Source organism: Pelobates fuscus, chromosome 1 (assembly GCF_036172605.1).
Source record: "Pelobates fuscus isolate aPelFus1 chromosome 1, aPelFus1.pri, whole genome shotgun sequence".
NCBI classification, from domain to species: domain Eukaryota; kingdom Metazoa; phylum Chordata; class Amphibia; order Anura; family Pelobatidae; genus Pelobates; species Pelobates fuscus.
In genome coordinates, this window is record NC_086317.1 from 335,540,583 (window position 1) to 335,561,689 (window position 21,107).

A 21,107-nucleotide genomic window follows, 5' to 3' on the forward strand; every position below is an offset into this window, starting at 1 on the left:
TTCTTAATTTTATTTCTTTTCATTCATATTAAATTGTTTCATATATAAATATTTGATGTGAAATGAAAGCCCTATTTCCCCTGAACAACATGATATATAATAAGTATGGGCTAATATGAAAGAAGTAAATTGCGGTTAAATTCTAGGTTTTGTTTTGCTTCAGAACTTGTACAATTGTCTTAATTATATTGTGTTACCCTTCTGACTACTAGCTTCCATGCTAATAATGCCATGTTAATAATTAAAATGACTTTGCAAGCAGGTGGAGTTTCTAGTCACCTTAAATCAGGAAGGTGATCTAACAAGGAAACATAGACAAGCTCTTTCTGTAACCGAACCAAGAGCCACATCTTTAGCTGGCAATAATTATCTGTGTTTCTTGGCACTGTACCTGGTGAGTTGGAAGTTCCATTGCGCTGTAAAAACAAGCTTGGCTTAACATGTTCATACAATGTTAGTGTATTTCTGCATAGATCTGTTCATATCATATTGCAATGTGCACAGTACATCTATTTGCCAACGGAAGTTCAGTCAATGCATTGGAAATGTGTACCTAGTCTTTTTTTGTAAGGACTTTAGAAAGTGACGCAATGGTACGTATCAATGTTCTGCTGCTTATTCCTTAGAACGGGCGTGCAGTTTATTAGGGGGGGTTAAATGCTGTGCAGTTATCTGCCAGTGAGTAAATCAGCATAGATTTTTGTGGTTAGATCAATATTGAGTAAGCATGTTCAAGTGAAGCACTTTGATTTTTATTTATATTTCTGCATTCATTAAAATTCACATAAAAATCTTCAGTAGGAGAAAAAAAATTGCTTGATTTAGACATCACCTGCGACTTAGACTTCAACATTTTGAGCTAGTACTGCAGGAAGGATAAAGATCTAGGCTAGCAGCAGAGAACTTTCGGAGGTTTCCAACAGTGCCCGACAGAATATTAATGCATTACTCTCCTGGGTTGCATTTTCTATCACTGTGAAATCTGTTCTATCATTATGCTATACCTCGTCAGATTTCTATACCCTCGTCACTTCCGGGGAGGGGAATCAGCTGGATCCTGTGCTGCACATGCGTGCTAGCACTCCTGCTGCTCCTCCACAGCAAGGTCCTGGAAGGTAAGTAAAACTAGTTTTACACTTTCATTATAGTTAGTGCATTCACTAAGCTTATGTACATGGGACATTTAGGGTTAAGTGAGGGTTCAAATAAGGGTTAGGTAAGTGCTTCTAACCTCTCTCACTCTCTATTCTTACCCTAACCCTTGGGGTAAGGGTTAAAATAAAGTGTGAGAAATCACTATTTAGTGATATTCCCCTATTGTGAAATATCACTAAATGTGAACAAGTCCCTAATCCTAACCCTAATTTGAACCCTAAGATTAACCCTAAATGTCCCATGTCATAAGCTTAGGGAATGCACTAACTATAATGAAAGTGTAAAACTAGTTTTACTTATCTTCCAGGACCTGGCTGTGGAGGAGTAGCAGGAGTGCTAGCACACATGTGCAGCACAGGATCCAGCTGATTCCCCTCCCTGGAAGTGACGAGGGTATAGAAATCTGACAGGTATAGCAGAATGATAGAACACCGGACTGGTCCACCGGGATACCGGGAAATTTCCTGGTGGCATGTGGGGCCAGGCACAATATATAAAACCACTTGAAAATTATTTTTTTCAGTGTGTTGGGGGGCTACTGCACCTAACTGGATGCCTGCACTGAGGCTGCCAGCAGCTGATACATCGGCAAAGTCTGCAGCCTGCTAGCAGCAGAAGCCCACCCCCGCACTGCAGCCCCACCCCCAGTCTCAGCAAGCCTCAACCTTTCACACAGGAAGAGATAACCTCATGCTGCCCTGCAAGTCTCCACTGCCAGTAATCGGTGTAACGATACCTTACCTTATCCCTCCGGGATCCGCGCAGTGGGGCGTCCTCTCTTCTTGCTTCCGGGAGGAGGCACAGTCTCTTGGACGCCGCCCGCTCCAGACAGGCATGCGCGCCGATGTCAGCATAATTATCCCGCGGGTATTCAAACATTACCACGCCCCCAGACCTTTTGGGGGTGTGGATTTAAAGCTAAAGGAACCACACTATAAAAAGGCGCCTTTTTCAATTGTTCAGTGCCCTATTGTGGTTCTTGATAGTTCCCTTTAGTGCTCTTGAGATCATTTATTTGTATTTACTGGTATTTGACTTTTGGCTTTTCCTCTGACTATTCTACTCGCTGGTTTCCTGATTTTTGCTTGGTTATTCTCGTGTGCCTGCTTTCCGTACTCCCTTGACTCTTGGCTATTCCTTTCGACTACTCCTTGGCGTTTAAGTCCAGCCATTCTAAGGTCCAGTATACGTCACTTTCTAATTACACTCTGCGTGTAGGGGTCACTGTCGTGACAATAGATACTTCTAGATTTGCTTAGTGATTGTGTGTGTGTGTGTGTGTGTGTGTATGTGGGTGAGTAGGCTTGTCAGTAGTGAGCTTGTGGGTGTCAGTGATTTTTTTCTGGGTGTCAGTGAAGTTTGCTGTAGGGAACTTCTGTGTGTATGTGTGTCTGTGATCTTGTCTGTAGTGAGCTTGTGTGTGTGTGTCATTGATCTTTGTGTGTGTGTGTGTGTGTCAGCCATCTTCTCCGTAGCGAGCTTGTGTGTGTATGTGTGTCCGTGATCTTATCTGCAGTGAGTTTGTGTGTGTGTGTGTTTTTGTGTGTCAGTGAGCGTAACACAATTAAACAAGTGAAAAAATGGCACTATCAATAAAAATTAAAAAAAAATAAGAGCAGCACCTAAACAGTATATTAGCCCAAAAAACACTCTTTAAACCACAAACATTTTTTTTCCAGTTTTTTTCTTGTTTGTGTGTATGTGTCAGTGATCTTGTCTGTAGTGAGCTTGTGTGTGTGTGTGTGTCAGTGAGCTTGTCTGTAATGAGCTTGTAGTCTGTCTTGCCAGGTTCACTTTAACGTACAACTATCAAGGCACTAAATATTATTTATCATAGTGATAGAGATAATATTTATGTGCTTTTGGGGCTGTTATATTGTTACTAACCTGCAGTCCCTCACTCCCGACAATCCATGGATGATAAAGTGCTGTAACATTCCTCCTCCAGGCCACCACCTGTCTGTTATTATTCTGTATATATGTATATATATATATATATATATATATAATATTGTAGTGAGCTTGTGTGTGCTTGTATGAGTGAGCATGTCAGTATTGAGATTGTGTGTGCTTGTCTGTTGTGAGCTTATGTGTGTTTGTGTGAGTGAGCTTATCTGTAGTGAGCTTGTATGTGCGTCAGTGAGCTTGTGTGTGTCAGTAGTGAGCTTGTATGTGTTTTTTAATTAGTTTGTCTGTAGTAGGCTTGTGTGTATCAGAGTTTGTGCGTCAATGATCTTGTCTGTAATGAGTGTGTGTGTTTGTATGTATGTAGTGAACTTGTGTATGTTGGTGTGACAGAGTTCATGTGTAGTGAGCTTGTGTGTGTGTCTGTGTGTTTCATTGAGTTTGTCTGTAGTCAAATTGTGTGTCAGAGAGCATGTCTGCAGTACATTTGTGGGTGTGTGCCAGTGAGCTTTTCTGTTTTGTGCCATGGAGTTTGTGTGATTTATTCAAGTGGAGCATGTATACTGATGTCGATTCGAGAATGGAGGATTGCCCTGCTTAGGGAAGTGTCCCTAAGCAGGCCCATAACAACAGACGGGCAGTCTGGAGGCTATGTGTTACAGTACTGTAGCACTCATGGATTGTCTGGAGCGGGGGGCTGCAGTTAAAGGGATTCTCCAGTGCCAGAAATACATATTAATTTTCCTGGCACTGCAGGACCATGGAGTGCCTCTCTCCCTCCCACCCCCCATCCCAAGTTGCTGAAGGGGTTAAAACACCTTCAGTGACTTACCGAAGTCCAGCGCCGATGTCCCTCGGTGCTGGGTCAGGCTCCACCTACTCTTCTCTCCCACTGATGTCAGCCGGCGGGGAAGACCTAATGCTCATGCGCGCCAATCGCCGCGCACGCGCATTAGACCTCCCCTTGGTAAGCATTATTCAATGCTTTCCTATGGAGATTTCAGCGATGCTGGAGGTCATCACATAGTGTGAGGACGTCCAGCGTAGCTGAAAACACTTTTCGTGTTCTATGAACACGGAAGTCCCTCTAGTGGCTGTCTAGTAGACAGACACTAGAGGAGGACTTAATCCTGCAAGGTAAATATTGCAGTTTATGAAAACTGCAATAATAACACTTGCAGGGTTAAGGGTAGTGGGAGTTGGCACCCAGACCACTCCAATGGGCAGAAGTGGTCTGGGTGCCTGGAGTATCCCTTTAAGTAACAATATAACAGATGCCAATGCACATAAATATATAATCTATCACTATTATAAATCATATATTTAGTGCCTTATGAGACACCCACTGACTGACACACCCACACCTGTTGACTGTTGACTGACACATCCACTGACTGACACACACATGTAGGCGCACACACACAAACTATGTGTGGGGCTGGAAACATTTTTTTTCTGGGGCTGCTTTGTATTCCCAGTCCGGCCCTGGATCTAAACTAAACTTTATGCTTACTAATTAATTTTAATATGTGTGGTCATGGTCCACAAGGCCTCTCCTTGCTGTTTTGCATTTCTCCTTCATGCTATTTCTATCTCCTCTGTGTGGCCAAACAGCTAACCGGGGAAAGTCCAGAGGGAGGAACACGAGGGACAAAGTGGTTGATTATACCTATCCAGTTGAGGTAAGCAGTATCTCACAAGGTATCTATTCTCATGTAATGTGAAGACACATTTTTCCAGAAAGCATACATTTAGTTTTTTATGTTATGAATAGATATCAGAAGCCATATGAAATAGGATTGTTTGTAATAGGATAATGCAATTATATTTGCAATACTGAATTGTCAACATGTACAAACATGCCTGCTTTTCTATGTTAATGATCATTTTTCTAAATACTATAGGATTCCCAGCACCTGGAATATAACCCCTTTGCTTCAAGCAAGGTAATGTTTAAGATTCACTTCCTACCTCATTATTTGTCAAAAATATTTGTGACGGTAACCAGGTTTCAACCAAAATAAATTATTAAACCCCCAGGCTGCCAAACTAACAAATCTGGTTTATATAACAAATTAAAAAGACAGAATTGATCTCATAGCCCTCTGGTAAAATAACTATTACAATTAACTTGTAGCAGTTATGATGCCTAGAGCGTGTGTTTAGTGATTTAGCTATTATCATAAACAAAGCCCTTCAACTTGTTAAACAAAAAGGCTGCTTTTTTAACTGCTGCAATTTGACCTTTGTCCATACAGAGCTTAAACATTATATTTTTATTTTTTTTTAATTCTTTATTTTTGCCAGTTTTAGCAAGGTTAGCAAATATAGTAATATACCGTAGTTCACAATCACTTATGTGACAAGTCGCACATAGAACATTGCGATATCTTTTGAACTTTGAATCCACGTAACATTATATTAACATAACAGTCTTACATAAGGCTTTAGAAGTCGCAAAATAGGTGGCAACGGTTATGTAGGTCTCAGCTATAATTGTGCTGGTATGTGACTGTTAGGTTTTTGTACCCGCCTTAAAAGGGTTTGTCCTTTTGTTGTTTCTTGTATATGTGTTTCAATGCGAGTTGAGTGAATGATGAGTAGTTTTAATCCTATGGAGAATGGGAAGAGGAATGAGGAGAGGTGACAGGAGATGAGGAGGGAAGAAGATAGAGGAGGTTCAGAGAAAGTTACAAGATGAAGGGAAGTTTCGGGTCCTGATCGGAATAGGTAGCAAGCAGGTAAGCGGGGTGGAAGAGTAGAGGGCAGCCAGGTTGTACCCCTCCAGGCGCCCGAGACGGAGTCCAGGTGGAGCTCTGAGTTGCCTAAGTCCCCCCCCCCCCAGTGTCCCTGAGTAAGCTTTCCATGGCTCCCAGATTCGAGTAAATTTCTTTAGTGTCCCCCTGACATGAGCTGTTTTTCCATGAGATAGTTATCCTTAAGTTTATTGAGTACCGTGGCCATGGTTGGGGTCATTGGGCCGATAATGTAATGTTGTGTAATAGAGCCATCTCTGGTCCCGCCCAACTGTCAATTGGTCTAGATAGCAGGAACACCTATGGGTCAAGACTAACATGTATTTGTGGGATCTGGGAGGCCAACTTCCCCACCTCCTTCCAAAATGTGACCACTAGGGTGTAGTGTACCATCTGAACATTGTTTTAAAGGCCTGTTCCTGCATCGTCACAGAAATCAATGTTTTACTATTGGCCTCCCATATCTCCTGCCAATCAGTGCCCTCTAGCACTTCTTCCAGTTCCACCTCCCATCTGCTAGTATAGATCAACTCTCCCTAGTCCGTGGTGGTGGAGCAGAGGTGAGATTATATATTGCTGATCAGACCCTTCTGATATGTCTCAGCGTCACACAGCTTCTCATAAAAGGTGGGCCGCTTACGGGACACTTACTTTATGTGAGGTAAGCTTGCAAACTCTCGCATCTGAATGTATCTGAAGAAATTTGTGATTGTTAATTTGTATCTAGTGTTAAGTTCGTTAACAGAGATCATTTCGTCGCCTACATATATTTGGTGTATACGTTGCAGTCCCGCATATTCTAGGCCCTTATAGTCTCGTGCTCTCATGCCCGGGGGGAAGGCTCTATTTCTAAGTAAGGGCATCATGGGGGATGGGAAGGACATCAGGTCGTGTTTTTGTGCAGAGTTGTCCTAGACGCGGATGGAGAGGGTGGTTGACGGGCAGGTGGTTCGCAGTGGTGCCCTATGTTCTTTTGGAAGCCATATATGTAGTTGTGGGAGATCAGCGTCCATCATCAGGGACTCTAAGTCCACCCATCTCCTCTGATCTGGGGGATTGTGTCATAGGGCTACCTGTGTGAGTTGGGCAGCCACATAGTAGTAATGGAGGTGTGGGAGTCCCAGACGTCTGACCTTTTTGGGGCTGTATAGAATATTGTGTGCCACAAGGTACCTCTTGTACTGCCAAATGAACCTATTTCTCTTTGTAGGGGTGCTAGGTCGTTTTTGACAATTGGCAGGGGTAGGGCCTGAAATAGGAATAGTATGCGGGGAGGATGTTAATTTTTATTGAGTGAATAAATCCAGGATATCGGTTCCAGGATCCAGGATCCAGGATATCGGTTTGTCTGTCCACCTCTCCATGTCGTCTGTCAATGCCTGTATAAGAGGGGCATAGTTGGCCTGATATAAGTTCTCTGGGTTAGCAGTGAGATTTATCCCCAGATATTTCATATGGTTGTGTGCCAGTCATATTTTTATACAAAAAAAAAATAAAAAAAATCGTTAATTCCACTTGAATACAGCCACATAATATATCCTGCAATCAAAGACTTATAACATTAACATTACAATATAATACTGTCTTACAAATACAAGACAATGCAAGGAAGCCTAATTGGCAAAAAAGAAAAAGAGAGGGAAAGTCATGAGTGAATTGTCCAGAGTATAACTAATATTTGTGCCATTCGTATTTTATACATGCTGCTGATCTGTGCTGTGTCCGCCACCGAGAGGTCTAAGGAGAGAGCACTGGACTTCTCCATGTTCACCTTGTAGCCTGACAAGTCTCCGTAAGTGGACAGGAGTGGGACCAAGGCTCTCATAGATTCTCTACTATTCGTTAGTGTGAGGTGGACATCGTCTGCGTATCCCGATACTACGAAGTTCTGGTCTCGAACTTTTACTCTGTGGATGGAGGGGTGATTACGAATGGCCTGCAACAAGGGCTCCAGGGACATCACAAACAGCAGTAGCGAGAGGGGTCAACCCTGCCTCGTACCATTGCTCAGTGTGAATTGTTTTATTGTGTGCTCCAGTTATTGTGATCTGCGCCGTGACGATAGTGTACATTGCTCGCACTGTGGTTATGAAAGTGTTCGGGAAGTTGGAACATGTAGGGCCATTTTATTAGTGCCGGGGTATCTGTGGTTGTAAGCTTCCATATCAGGTCTATGTTCCTCCTGATGTTCTCAAACAATTGTCTCCTGGGGATGACTCCCACATGGTCTGCATGGATTCCTCTGGTTTTTTTAAGTTCTCTGTCTTTAAAAGTCTTTAAAAGGCAGTGTTATGCACTGTAGTTGTAAACCATCACACTCACTGAGAAATGTTATAGGTGAGTTTTTCACCTATGCAGCCCCATTTCCTTCATGCTCAAAACCATATTTGTTCTGGACTAGAAGTTAAACATTTAGAAACAAGGTATCAATAATGCGTGACGTCTTCAAATATATACTAGCTTTTTATTTATCTTCATGTACTTTGCAAGATTTTACTTCAGGAATCTAATATTTTTATACTAGTTTTATTTATTGATATTGATACTAGTTTTAATAATGTTATTGGCACAATAGAAAAGTACTATGGCTTAATAAGGGACTATTCATGAATTTGAAAACAATGCATGTGGCTAGTCCTTAATGAAACGCTATAGGTACCCAGACGATGTCACCGCAATGAACCTTTTAACTTTACAGTTTACATTGCTGGTTAACCTTCCTGTAGTGGATGTAAACATGACAGCCACCAGAGGCGCTTCTGTAAAATAGAATAATAATAACTGTGTATTGTATCAGAAGACCATCGGATCAGGGACGGACTGGGAATGCAAAGCAGCCCTGGCCGTCATTGTGCCATGGTAGTGTGTGTGTGTATATACAGTTGTTCTAAAAAAGTTGCATACCCTTGGAAAATTGGTAATATATAGTTGCAAGAAAAAGTATGTGAACCCTTTGGAATGATATGGATTTCTGCACAAATTGGTCATACAATGTGATCTGATCATCATCTAAGTCACAACAATAGACAATCACAGTCTGCTTAAACTAATAACACACAAAGAATGAAATGTTGCCATGTTTTTATTGAACACACCATGTAAACATTCACAGTGCAGGTGGAAAAAGTATGTGAACCCTTGGATTTAATAACTGGTTGAACCTCCTTCTTCTGTTCTGTTGAGCTTCAGCTGGTAGACAGATGGCCTTACGTTCTCCTGCAAAATGTCTTGATAAACTTGGGAATTCATTTTTCCTTCAATGATAGCAATCCGTCCAGGCCCTGACGCAGCAAAGCAGCCCCAAACCATGATGCCCCCACCACCATACTTCACAGTTGGGATGAGGTTTTGATGTTGTTGTGCTGTGCCTCATTTTCGCCACACATAGTGTTGTGTGTTTCTTCCAAACAACTCAACTTTGGTTTCATCTGTCCACAGAATATTTTGCCAGTACTACTGTGGAACATCCAGGTGCTTTTGTGCAAACTGTAAACGTGCAGCAATGTTTTGTTTGGACAGCAGTGGCTTCCTCTGTGGTATCCTCGCATGAAATCCATTCTTGTTTAGTGTTTTAAGTATTGTAGATTCGCTAAGAGGGATGTTAGCATTTGCCAGTGACTTTTGTAAGTCTTTAGCTGACACTCTAGGATTCTTCTTCACCTCATTGAGCAGTCTGTGCTGTGCTCTTGCAGTCATCTTTACAGGACGGCCACTCCTAGGGAGAGTAGCAGCAGTGCTGAACTTTCTCCATTTATAGACAATTTGTCTTACCGTGGACTGATGAACAGCAAGGCTTCTGGAGATACTTTTATAACCCTTTCCAGCTTTATACAAGTCAACAATTCTTAATCATAGGTCTTCTGAGAGCTCTTTTGTGGGAGGCATCATTCACATCAGGCAATGCTTCTTGTGAAAAGCAAACCCAGAACTGGTGTGTGTTTTTTATAGGGCAGGGCAGCTGTAACCAACACCTCCAATCTCATCTCATTGATTGGACTCCAGTTGGCTGACATCTCACTCCAATTAGCACTCCAAATGAGCACTGTTCAAAAATCTGCATACCCTTATTTCTTAATACTGTGTATTGCCCTCTTTAGCATCAATGACAGCATGCAGTCTTTTGTAATAGTTGTCTATGAGCCCCCTAATTCTTGCAGGTGGCATAGCTGCCCATTTGTCTTGGCAAAATGCCTCCTGGTCATGCAAAGTCTTTGGTCATCTTGCATGAGCCACACATTTGAGATCTCCCCAGAGTTGCTCAATGATATTAAGGTCAGGAGACTGTGATGGCCACTCCAGAACCTTCACTGCCAGAAAGAAACCCGGTTACAATATGCCCGACAAGACCTTGACACGCCTCACAGCTTCTGTAATTTGGAGTGACGAGACCAAAATAGAGCTTTATGGTTACAACCATGAGCCCTATGTTTGGAGAGGGGTCAACAAGGCCTATAGTGAAAAGAATACTATCCCCACATGGTGGTGGCTCACTGATGTTTCAGGGGGGTTGAGGCGTGAGCTCTAAAGGCACAGGGAATCTTGTGAAAATTGATGGCAAGATGAACGCAGCATATTATCAGAAAATAACTGGCATACAATTTGCATTCTTCTGCACAAAGGCTGCGCAGGGGATGCTCTTGGACTTTCCAGCATGACAATGACCCTAACCAGAAGGCCAAGTGGTTACAACAAAAAACTGGAATTGTATTTACCGTAAATTCCTTTTTCCTTAATATAGTGGCAGTACAATAGGGATGTACTTTTCCCTGGGATAAGCATCTGAAATTAAAATAAACATACAAAGTTCCTCCCCCAATAGGTATGACACCAACCTGCCATGAACCTTTAGTTCTCTTTCTTGTTTCATCATGAACGAGGCACATGGTGGACCTTGCCTGATAGCCTCCCAGCTAGAGAACTGAGTGGCCACGCTCCAGAATTACGGAGCAGGTATGAGTTCCTTGCTTTATGCCGAGTGTGATCACTGGCAAAGAAAGTGGGATGTCTTTAGAGGCAGCAAATCACTGCCCGATAAAGATGCAAGCGCACAGCAAAGGAACGTACGCCAAGGAGGCTTTGCGTCCACCGAAGTTCTGATCGTGCTACTGCTCATGCACGATTGGAACTTCTGAAAGTTGGCGCAAATTTCTTTTAAATGTTGTCTCTTTAAACTGTGCAGATCCTGCTGACAACATGGATGCTAGCCAGAACAGATTTATCATGTCACCAGCAACCCCACTAGGGTCAGAGGTTTTAAAGGTGAGATTTGTTTAGTCTCAACTCTTTAAAATCTCTGTTGTCTGTTTTACTATTAAGCAAATTTGAATTATAGAATTTTTTGCAGATATGTCTAGTCCTGATTCTTCTGAAATGATGGATAAAGACAAAGTGACTACTCCAATACCAAAAAAGGCTACTTATAAAACAAAACATCTGGTATGTAGCGATTGTTCCACACCACTACCAGATGATACAAAAAGAAAAATCTGCATTCAATGTTCGTCCTTAACGCTTGAAAAATCTAAGCAACCGGACATGAAATCATTTTAATCATGGCTTTAAGACAACCTTGCCCAAACATTGAAATCATTCAAAGAATCTGTAAAGTCAAATGTACCAGCACCCGTTCAAGTACCAATTAGTAAAAGGCATAAACGGAAAAGACCCTCATCTAGATCAGAGCTGTCTTTGGGCGAATGTTCAGTGTCTTGGTATTCAGACACAAGAATTGATCCGACAACTGTTGGAAACCAACCAGTACAAAAGCTGCAGAGGACATCAAGAAAGATCCTGTTTTGTTTTTTCTGTCGGCAAAGAAAAGACCCGAAGTTTGATGAACATAAAAACCGAAAGGAAGGGTGCGGAGCCTGACCTCGTAGCTGCACGGACGTGCATGCCACGAGCTCCTGCCGAGCGGGCGGAATCTGTGGCTAAATTCATGGCTACTGAGCCCACAGCACATCCAGGGTGCTCTACCCACACTGTGGGAGCACCGCTGAACGCAACGATGCCTCACAGATGCCCATTGGAACCGGGTAGCCGGCACACCGCGTGCGGCCTAATGGCGATGGAACTGGGGGGAGGCGGCCGCTCTCCCCAGGGCCAGACCCAGCAATCAACGCTGATGGTCCCCTATCCCCCCCCTTTGGACCGGTGGGGGTCATCCCGGTCCGCATTAGAAGCCCAGCTTCCACCCGACCGCCACTGTATACCAAGTACAGCGGACACGTGGCGGAGCCCAGACCACACAAGATGGCGGAGGCCCCTTTGCAGATGTTTCAAAATCCCAGCCAAACACATGAGACTCTCCTCGACTACTATGACTCCAGGCTGGAGGCAATCTTCCAAGCCTTCTGGGACAAGCTGCAGGCAAGTACCACCAACACCCACCCCACACGAGGTATGAAGCGAAGCCCACTGGGGATGGCGGGAAAACTACCCACGGGGAGGACACTCACCCAGGCAACACAATATGCCATCCACCGCACCTCCAAGCCGGGAACCCACCCGCCGTATAAACCGCAAAAGCAGAAGATTCCTCGCTGCAAGCGGCGCCAAGCACCCAGGAGACCCGGTCACATCACCTCTAGAAAGGACTCAAGCCTGCAGTGTCATCAGGTGGGCCCAAAACAAGGCCTGGGGCTGGACCGCGACCATACCAGGCCCCTGCCCAGACGATGGGCCAACGAGCCAGCGGAGCTGCACCTTGCTGTGCCCCAGCAGGACTCTCACGCACCTCCAGTATCTTTCCCTGTGCTGGGTATAGGCTAAAAGTGGACCCACACGGCAAGAACCACAGAGGTAATCGCTTAAAGCCTCTACTACAATAGACGCTAGATATGCCAGATCGCAGCCCTCTACACAGAGACTCATTGCCAATGCAGAATTGCAAAGAAATGTACACTGTTTGACCACTCTTATCTAGCTAACACTCTCACAATACGCCTTACATAATTGTATATTGCTGTACCGCACATAACACTCATGATATCACAGAGCCTGTCAGCTAACCACTTATAGAAGCTGGGTTCGGCTGCCTGGCACTCATGCATAACTCGCCTTCTTCACACTTGCAAATTACAAGCATGCATCATACCTATGGCTTCACATAGAAACATATGTTCAACGGCAAAGACTACACTCTATGCTCCAGTTATTCTTTATTAATGAATCTCACAATTGCCGACATAACTAATCTACTCGCAACGAACTTAATCGTGCATATAGCCTGTCTTATAATTAAAAAATGTGCAACTGTTTATCGCCATGACATTGTATACATTACCTTGCCTGTGTCTGCTGTTGTGGCATCACAGGATTGTTTGTAATCTTTACTGCACCAAAAATAAAGAAATAAAAAATAAAAAAATAAAGGGCATTTTTTGCACAGATAGAGAGAAACCACTTAAAATCCATGGATCTTGAATCTGGTTACAAGAGGATACAAAATCAAATTCTCAGATATACCAAGACCAAATTTCCTTATATTCTCTTACTGATTAAAGCTAAAAAAAATCAAGCTCTGTTCTCCGCTACTGTAACACTATTAAAAAAGGTGTCATAGCGAGAGTTCCAAAGATCCAACAACTTCAATGAGTTTACTGTCTGTTGTTCTTGGTCCCAAAACCAGATGTGTCCTTTTGTCCCATTCTAGATCATAGCGAGAGTTCCAAAGATCCAACAACTTCAATGAGTTTACTGTCTGTTGTTTTTGGTCCCAAAACCAGATATGTCCTTTTGTCCCATTCTAGATCTGAAGGGAATAAACAGTATGATTCCATATCAACACTTCAGAATGAAAGTTGCTTCTGTCATGCATACACTTCAGAAAGGAGATTTTATGGCAACGTTAGATTGGAAAGACGCAAATCTGCACATACCTATGGAGCAAGTCTCAAGAAAATTCCTAAGGTTTGTCATAAAGCGAGGTTCCAAAGCAAGCATTCCATGAGCAGCCTTCGTGCAGAAGAATGCAAATTGTCTGCTAGTATTTTCTGATAATATGCTGCATTCATCTTGCTATCAATTTTCACAAGATTCACCGTGCCTTTAGCACTCAACCTCATTACCAAAAGTAATGCGTCCGTTTTGCGGGCGCAGGCATGACGTGAACCAAACTAATTAAACAAAGACTTATTTAAACTTAATGGGCCCTAGATTCTGTGTCCTATTGTGGTTTCTATTCCCAGTACCCTTAAGTGTGTTCCTTGTGTTATTGTATTGTATTGACCTGATTTTGACTTTCTCTTTACCCTTGCCTGTTTTGTTTCCCTTCTGATTATCACTGTGTATCTGACTCTGGCTAGTTCTCGTTTTTGCTGTCTCTCCATTACCCAGACCTCAGCTTGTATTTCGACTACTCTTTACTCTATCTAACCTTATCTGATACATAAAGGGAATCAACACAGTAAAGAAGTAGACTATATTTAAAAGAAGAAAAACTACCACAACAAGAGGACATAGTCTTACATTAGAGGGGCAGATATTTAAAAATATCAGGAAGTATTACTTTACTGAGAGGGTAGTGGATGCATGGAATAGCCTTCCAGCTGAAGTGGCAGATGTTAAAACAGTGAAGGAGTTTAAGCATGCATGTGATAGGCATACGACTATCCTAGCTATAAGATAAGGCCAGGGGATGAGAGTATTTAGAAAATTGGGCAGACTAGATGGGCCGAATGGTTCTTATCTGCCATCACATCCTGTGTTTTTATGTTACTAACATGTAGTCCGGCCACGCTAAGGCCCGGTAAGACATTTATATTCCCTTTGTCCGTTCCTTGCTATCCTAAACTCGTGTGTTAGGGTTATACTCTGTGACACAGACAATCTCACTTACACACACAAGATCATTGACAAACACAGACAAGCTTACAGGTACACACAAGCTTTGTACAGACAAACTCTCTGACACACACACGCTTACTACAGACAAGCTCACTGACACACCCAAGCTCATTATAGACAAGCTCACTGACATACATACATACACATGCTCACTACAGACAAGCTCACTGACACGCACATGCTCACAGACACACGTACACTTGATCACTACAGACAAACTCACTGACACTTCCCCCAACACTTCCCTCTATAATTCCCTTGCACTCCTCTGAGGAGTACAAGGGGAAATTACTTAAATGGTAAAGGTATTAGGGCTGTCTCCCTAGCCCAAAGTGTTGCGGCCCACCGGGAAATTTCCCGGTGTCCCGGTGGGCCAGTCCATCCCTGCATCTGATTGGCGCATCGCAGCCTTTTACTGCGCGCCTTTTTCTGTGGGAAAGCATTGGATTGACCCAAATCATCAACAGTGATCTTGGCTAAAGAGGCGGAGCATCAACGAGGAGACCAGTTTTGCATGGAAGAAAAGGTAAGTAAACTACCCATTTTAACTCTGGCAGTGCTGGCCTGGTCACCTAAACGGTGACTAAGGCACTATTGTATTAGGAATACCGATTTGTATTTCTAATGCTGTAGTGTTCCTTTAAAATCAGACAGAACAAAAATAAAAGCAATAGGGCAGTAAGGTTTTATCCAAGCAATGCATGCAGCTATCCCTGTAAATCCTATTTGTTTTCTTATTTTGATGGTATATAAAGCCTTAAAAATACTTGCAATTCATTTTATTTTTTTCAATTAAATGCCACTTTTTATTTTGTGTATGTGTGTGCTTGTCCACGTGCAAGTTTGTGCTATTGTTTATTTTCTAATGTTAGAAAATGCACCATTTTATGGAATATTTTTGTGAATGATCTATTTTTAATCCTATTATCTTTATTTGGTACTTTAAAGATTGCTCACTTATTTTTAGTTTTGGTATTAATTGGCAAAAATCTAACCCAAAACATTAAAATATGTAATAGTGAACACAGGAATGTCCCTGCAAGATTTGATCTCATTAGACTTTGGCTCATTCATTTTGAGTGTGGTTTTGCCGAGTTATTGTGCCAGAGGCCTTGCACTATCATTAGACTTATTAAATAACACATGAGAACGGCAGCTTTTAGATGTTTAAATGGTGAATGACCTATCAATGACAACTGGGAAAGCAATGCGGCTTTTAGCTCCTAAAAATAATGTTTATGCATGATTTCACTTAATTTTTTTATGGATCAACTCACTTCTGAATTATTAAGTGACCTAAAATTTCAGAAGTTAGAAGCATATTTTGTTTAGGAAAAAAACATGTTAAGCTAGTGACACCAAGTGTTCAAAGGAAAAGAAAACAAATGGAGAGGGAAGTTGAATTTACAGTTATTGAGAGGCTTCATCTGTTCTTAATTTACAATTTATTTTTATTGTAAAATAGTTCACTGTAAATTGTGAATGTCTCATATAGCCTAGTATTAAAAAAAACAGAGAGATTGTGCAATACTGAAAAATACTCTAGTTTATATTAGTCTACCAGGCAATGGTTTATTTTTTTATTTTTTTTAGAAACCATGTTCAACGTTCCTGCAACTCTGCAGCAAGATGTTCGGGGGGTATGATACACAACATTGTTTTCTAGACATGTGCATTAGTTTTTTGGACGAATACGATTTCGATTTTTTTGTATTCGTTTACTAAAACTTAAACGAAATTCCTACATACAAAATATAAGCTAAACGAAAGGGCAAATGTTTAATAGACTCCATGCTGCATGCTGTCATTGCTCCATTGTGACCATGCTGGCTTCCCTGCACATGCACACATACTTCAGAGGGCGGCATTCATGCCGCCCTCTGAAGTCCTGAGCGCACTATCGCGAGCTGAGCTGACTGACAGCTCAGCTCGCGGTCTTTGCCCGCACCCTCTCCTCTCTGACAGGCTGGAGAGAGAAGGCGCGCACACAGTGCCTTCTCTCTCCTGCACACGTCAGATGTATTTTCAAACGTCTGGCGTGTACAGGGCCTTTTTAGGGCCCTGCATGATAGGAAGTCCCTCTAGTGGCCGTCTGAGTGAGGGCCACTGGAGGTATTCCTATCAATCAATGTAAACACTGTATTTTCTCTGAAAATACAGTGTTTACATTAGATTGCCTGCAGGGAGCTATATATCTCACCTGAACAAATACATTAAGCTGTAGTTGTTCAGGTAACTATAGTGTCCCTTTAAAATTCACATTAAACAGCATTGCCAAAGAGCATAAATTATCACCCTAACAGAAACAGATACGAAAAGTATAAATAACATACAAATGAAATGCCAATGCATATTTTAAATTTTAAAACAAAAACGTCGGACATAGCTTGGTTCTGAATGAACCTGACCTGACATTTATACTTGTAGAAGTGCCAAATTCTGTTGAAATTGACACAATAAAATGTAAAATTGTAAGCAAATTTTAACAATATATAACAGTAGAAATTTGACTTAGGGATTTTCATCTGCCCACCCAGGGTTCAAACCCCCCATTAGCAATACGCCTGCCTTCTTTGCAGTAGAACATACCTACCTGTGAGATGATAAAACATGTTGACTTGGTCTTGAGTTAAATGAGTTTATTCATAGTTAATAATTCAACTATTTCACAGGCAGAAAAAAAAGGCAACTTGCCTCCAACACCTCCTTCACTCTTAGTGAAAAGCAATCCGCAATGTTAAATGCACCCTGTTCAAATATGTACAGTGAGGGGAAAAAAGTATTTGATCCCCTGCTGATTTTGAACGTTTGCCCACTGACAAAGAAATGATCAGTCTATAATTTTAATGGTAGGTGTATTTTAACAGTGAGAGGCAGAATATTAAAAAAAAATCCAGAAAAATGCATGTCAAAAAAGTTCTAAATTGATTTGCATGTCAATGAGTGAAATAAGTATTTGATCCCCTATCAATCAGCAAGATTTCTGGCTCACAGGTGTCTTTTATACAGGTAACGAGCTGAGGTTAGGAGCACTCTCTAAAAGGGAGTGCTCCTAATCTAAGCTCGTTACCTGTATAAAAAACATGTGTCCACAGAAGCAATTAATCAGTCAGATTCCAAACTCTCCACCATGGCCAAGACCAAAGAGCTGTCCAAGGATGTCAGGGACAATATTGTAGACCTACACAAGGCTGGAATGGGCTACAAGACCATCGCCAAGTAGCTTGGTGAGAAGGTGACAACAGTTGATGCGATTATTCGCAAATGGAAGAAACACAAAATAACTGTCAGTCTCCCTCGGTCTGTGCTCCATGCAAGATCTCACCTCGTGGAGTTTCAATGATCATGAGAACGGTAAGGGATCAGACTAGAACTGCATGGGAGGATTTGGTTAATGATCTTAAGGCAGTTGGGAACATAGAAACAATTGGTAACACACTACCCCGTGAAGGATTGAAATCCTGCACCGCCTGCAAGGTCCCTCTGCTCAAGAAAGCACATGTGCAGGCCTGTCTGAAGGTTGCCAATGAACATCTGAATGATTCAGAGGAGAACTGGGTGAAAGTGCTGTGGTCAGATGAGACCATAATCAAGCTTTTTTGCTTCAACTCAACTCGCCGTGTTTGGAGGAGGAGAAATACTTCCTATGACCCCAAGAACACCATCCCCACCGTCAAACATGGATGTGGAAGCATTATGCTTTGGGGGAGTGTTTCTGCTAAGGGGACAGGACAACTGCACCACATCAAAGTGCCAAACGTCAGCCTCAAAACCTTTATGATTTTGAAAGGATCTGCAAAGAGGAGTGGGACAAAATCCCTCCTGAGATGTGTGCAAACCTGGTGGCCACAAGAAATGTGTGACTACAAGAAATGTCTGACCTCTGTGATTGCCAACAAGGGTTTTGCCACCAAGTACTAAGTTAAAGGGATCAAATACTTATTTCACTCATTGACATGCAAATCAATTTATAACTTTTTTGACATGCGTTTTTCAGAATAAAAAAAAAAAAAAAAAAAGATTCTGTCTCTCACTGTTAAAATACAACTACCACTCCACACGGAGATTCAATAGTCCAGCTAGCTTAAGCGATATATAATACACTAAAAAATGTGCAAGTTCTCTGCATGTCATGTTTCTGTTATATTTAATGACAAATGCACTTGTGAAAGCTATTGTGGCTATACAAGCACTGCTGTAAATCTTATGCACAAAAAAAAAAAAATACAACTACCATTAAAATTATAGACTGGAGCGCTCAAACGAAATGGCCGCAACTTGCTCAAGCTCCGACAACGAACAAATGACGGGATACAAACAACGCTCTCACCGCAAAACAGACGGAGCAAACTACCCACCTTGAACCGCCCGGAGGGGAGCCACAACCCGATGCCTTTCTTATTCCCGCAACCTAGCAGGAAACTACGCAGAAGGCCTGGGGCCTATTCCGAACCGCGCAACACACGGCCAACGTGGGAAATACCGGAGTGGCCAGAATCCTATCTATACTCCCCCTCTTACCAGAACCAACACCCCCCACAAACCACTGCAAGCATGGGTAAAAAGAACCAGAAGACCCCACAGAACATTAATAAGGACACGCAAGATATAGGCGCAATATTACAGCGCCCAACTGTCCCAAAGATGGCGCAGGAGCAACCAGAGAATAAGAGGGGCTTGAGATGCGGCCCACAGGCACCACGCAGGCCGGTCCGCACATAGCCGAACTGGTACCGGGACACAACCAAAACCCAGCCACAAAACAGGACATAGCAGACCTGTTACACGAAATGAGGCAACTCCATGCCGCAGATTTGGACCTGCTCAAAACCGAAATCACGGCGATTACGGCACGCACTCAGGCCTCAGAAGAAAACATACTTGACCTATGTCAGGAGGTACAGGGCATGAAAGAAACCCTATCCCAACTACAAACCTACCAAACCATGCTCCAGATGAGAGCGGATCAAGCGGAGGATCGCCATAGGTGGACAAATATCAAGATAAGGGGCATCCCGACTCTATAAGCCTAGACTCACTGTATTTCTGAAAATTGTGTGGATGTGTGTTCTAGTTTAAAAATGCAATGCAGGGGCAGGGCCTGACACCTAAGATGGATGGACCCATTTCTCTGAAGCTCCAGAGTTACGGAGCAAATTTGATGGAAAATACCTCAAGAAATCCTCATCAACTAACTACAAACGACAGCAGAACAACCTCTGCATAGCCTGTCACACTGCATAGGCAGATTACACCATCCTTAGGGGTATTCGATCCAAGAGGTCCTGCGGCCTAGCACGACGAGAGGCTTGTTGCCCGGGAGAGGCGGACGATCTCCCGGTATAGGCCCCACAAATACTCTGACTCTTTGCTGCCCTGTCCCCCCCCCCCCATCTGGACCGGTGGGGGTCATCCTGGTACCCACTAGCTGAAAGCGCTCACCTTTATTGCTTATAGTTGAGCACACACATCAGAGACAAGGGTCTCAGCAAAATGGCGGACGCACCAATCATTCCGAAGCACCCTCATGTACAATCCAGCGGAGTTTACACTTGCCTGGTGGAGCAGTCTCTCAGGCGCCTAGACGCGATTTCAATTCTTCTGGGCAGAATTGGAGAAGCGCACAGTCCCGTCGCCACATCAGCCTCAGATAGAGGTACAGGGGCATCGGAGAGCGGAGCAGAGCAGACAACCCTTGGGTGCAGCCTTTTCCCCAGCACCAATTACCTCTGTTGCCCGCCTGCCTAGACTGAAGGCTACCAGGGGCCTACCCCCACAGTACCAACCACCTCGCTGGAAGATCACACACTGGCGGCGGGACTCCCAGGCCATCCGAGGCTTCCACTCTGGGCGGGACTCTCAAAGCCGAGTCCATGTTATGAGGAGGCCTGCCCCTGTCAGGGCTGGAGATGGGCCTCACATTGCCCTCAGCGTGCCACTTCCCTCAGCTGCCTTCAAGACCTGGCTGCCGGCCTGGGATCGGGTGAAGAAGCCAGCTCCCTCACAGAATCTCACCTGCTCCTTTCCACCAGGTGGTCTACAAAGCCTGATATCGGGACACTCGAAACTAGACTTTGTGCTGCCCCAGCAGGGTATAGGCTGAGTTAACCCTTCACATCCCCGGCACTACACACATAATCACGAAAAGCCTACATGCTCAACAGCCAGGAGCTGATGTTCTTTTTCATTTGGTTTCCTTCGTTTGAATGTCGATCTCCATACCTATGTACCTATGGGGCCTCCTAGGGATTTATTTTCTTCACTATAAGCAGGCATAGTACATAGACTTTAATCACTACCGTCACTCTGTTTATATAGTCTATCATGCACTGTGCTATTACTATCTTTATCTTTATTAACTCGCCATAACACTGTGCATACAACTTACAACACACCAGTTAAGCTGTTAATTCTCTGTAACATGCACTATGCTATTCTGGTCTC

The 21,107-nt window shown here is 43.1% G+C and overlaps 1 protein-coding gene across 4 annotated transcripts in view; it reads left to right on the forward strand.

Moving 5' to 3' along the window:
* The first annotated feature begins 276 nt into the window (after nt 1–276).
* GGACT (gamma-glutamylamine cyclotransferase) overlaps nt 277–21,107 on the forward strand; it is an 86,644-nt gene continuing 65,813 nt past the window's right edge. For 2 of the 4 annotated variants that reach the window (XM_063425363.1, XM_063425385.1), the window contains exon 1: nt 277–394. The gene's annotated coding sequence lies outside the window, so the exon portion shown is untranslated. Of the gene's footprint in view, nt 395–4,674; nt 4,743–4,772; nt 5,007–21,107 lie in introns of those variants that run through there. The other 2 variants (XM_063425371.1, XM_063425379.1) reach the window with 2 other exon arrangements.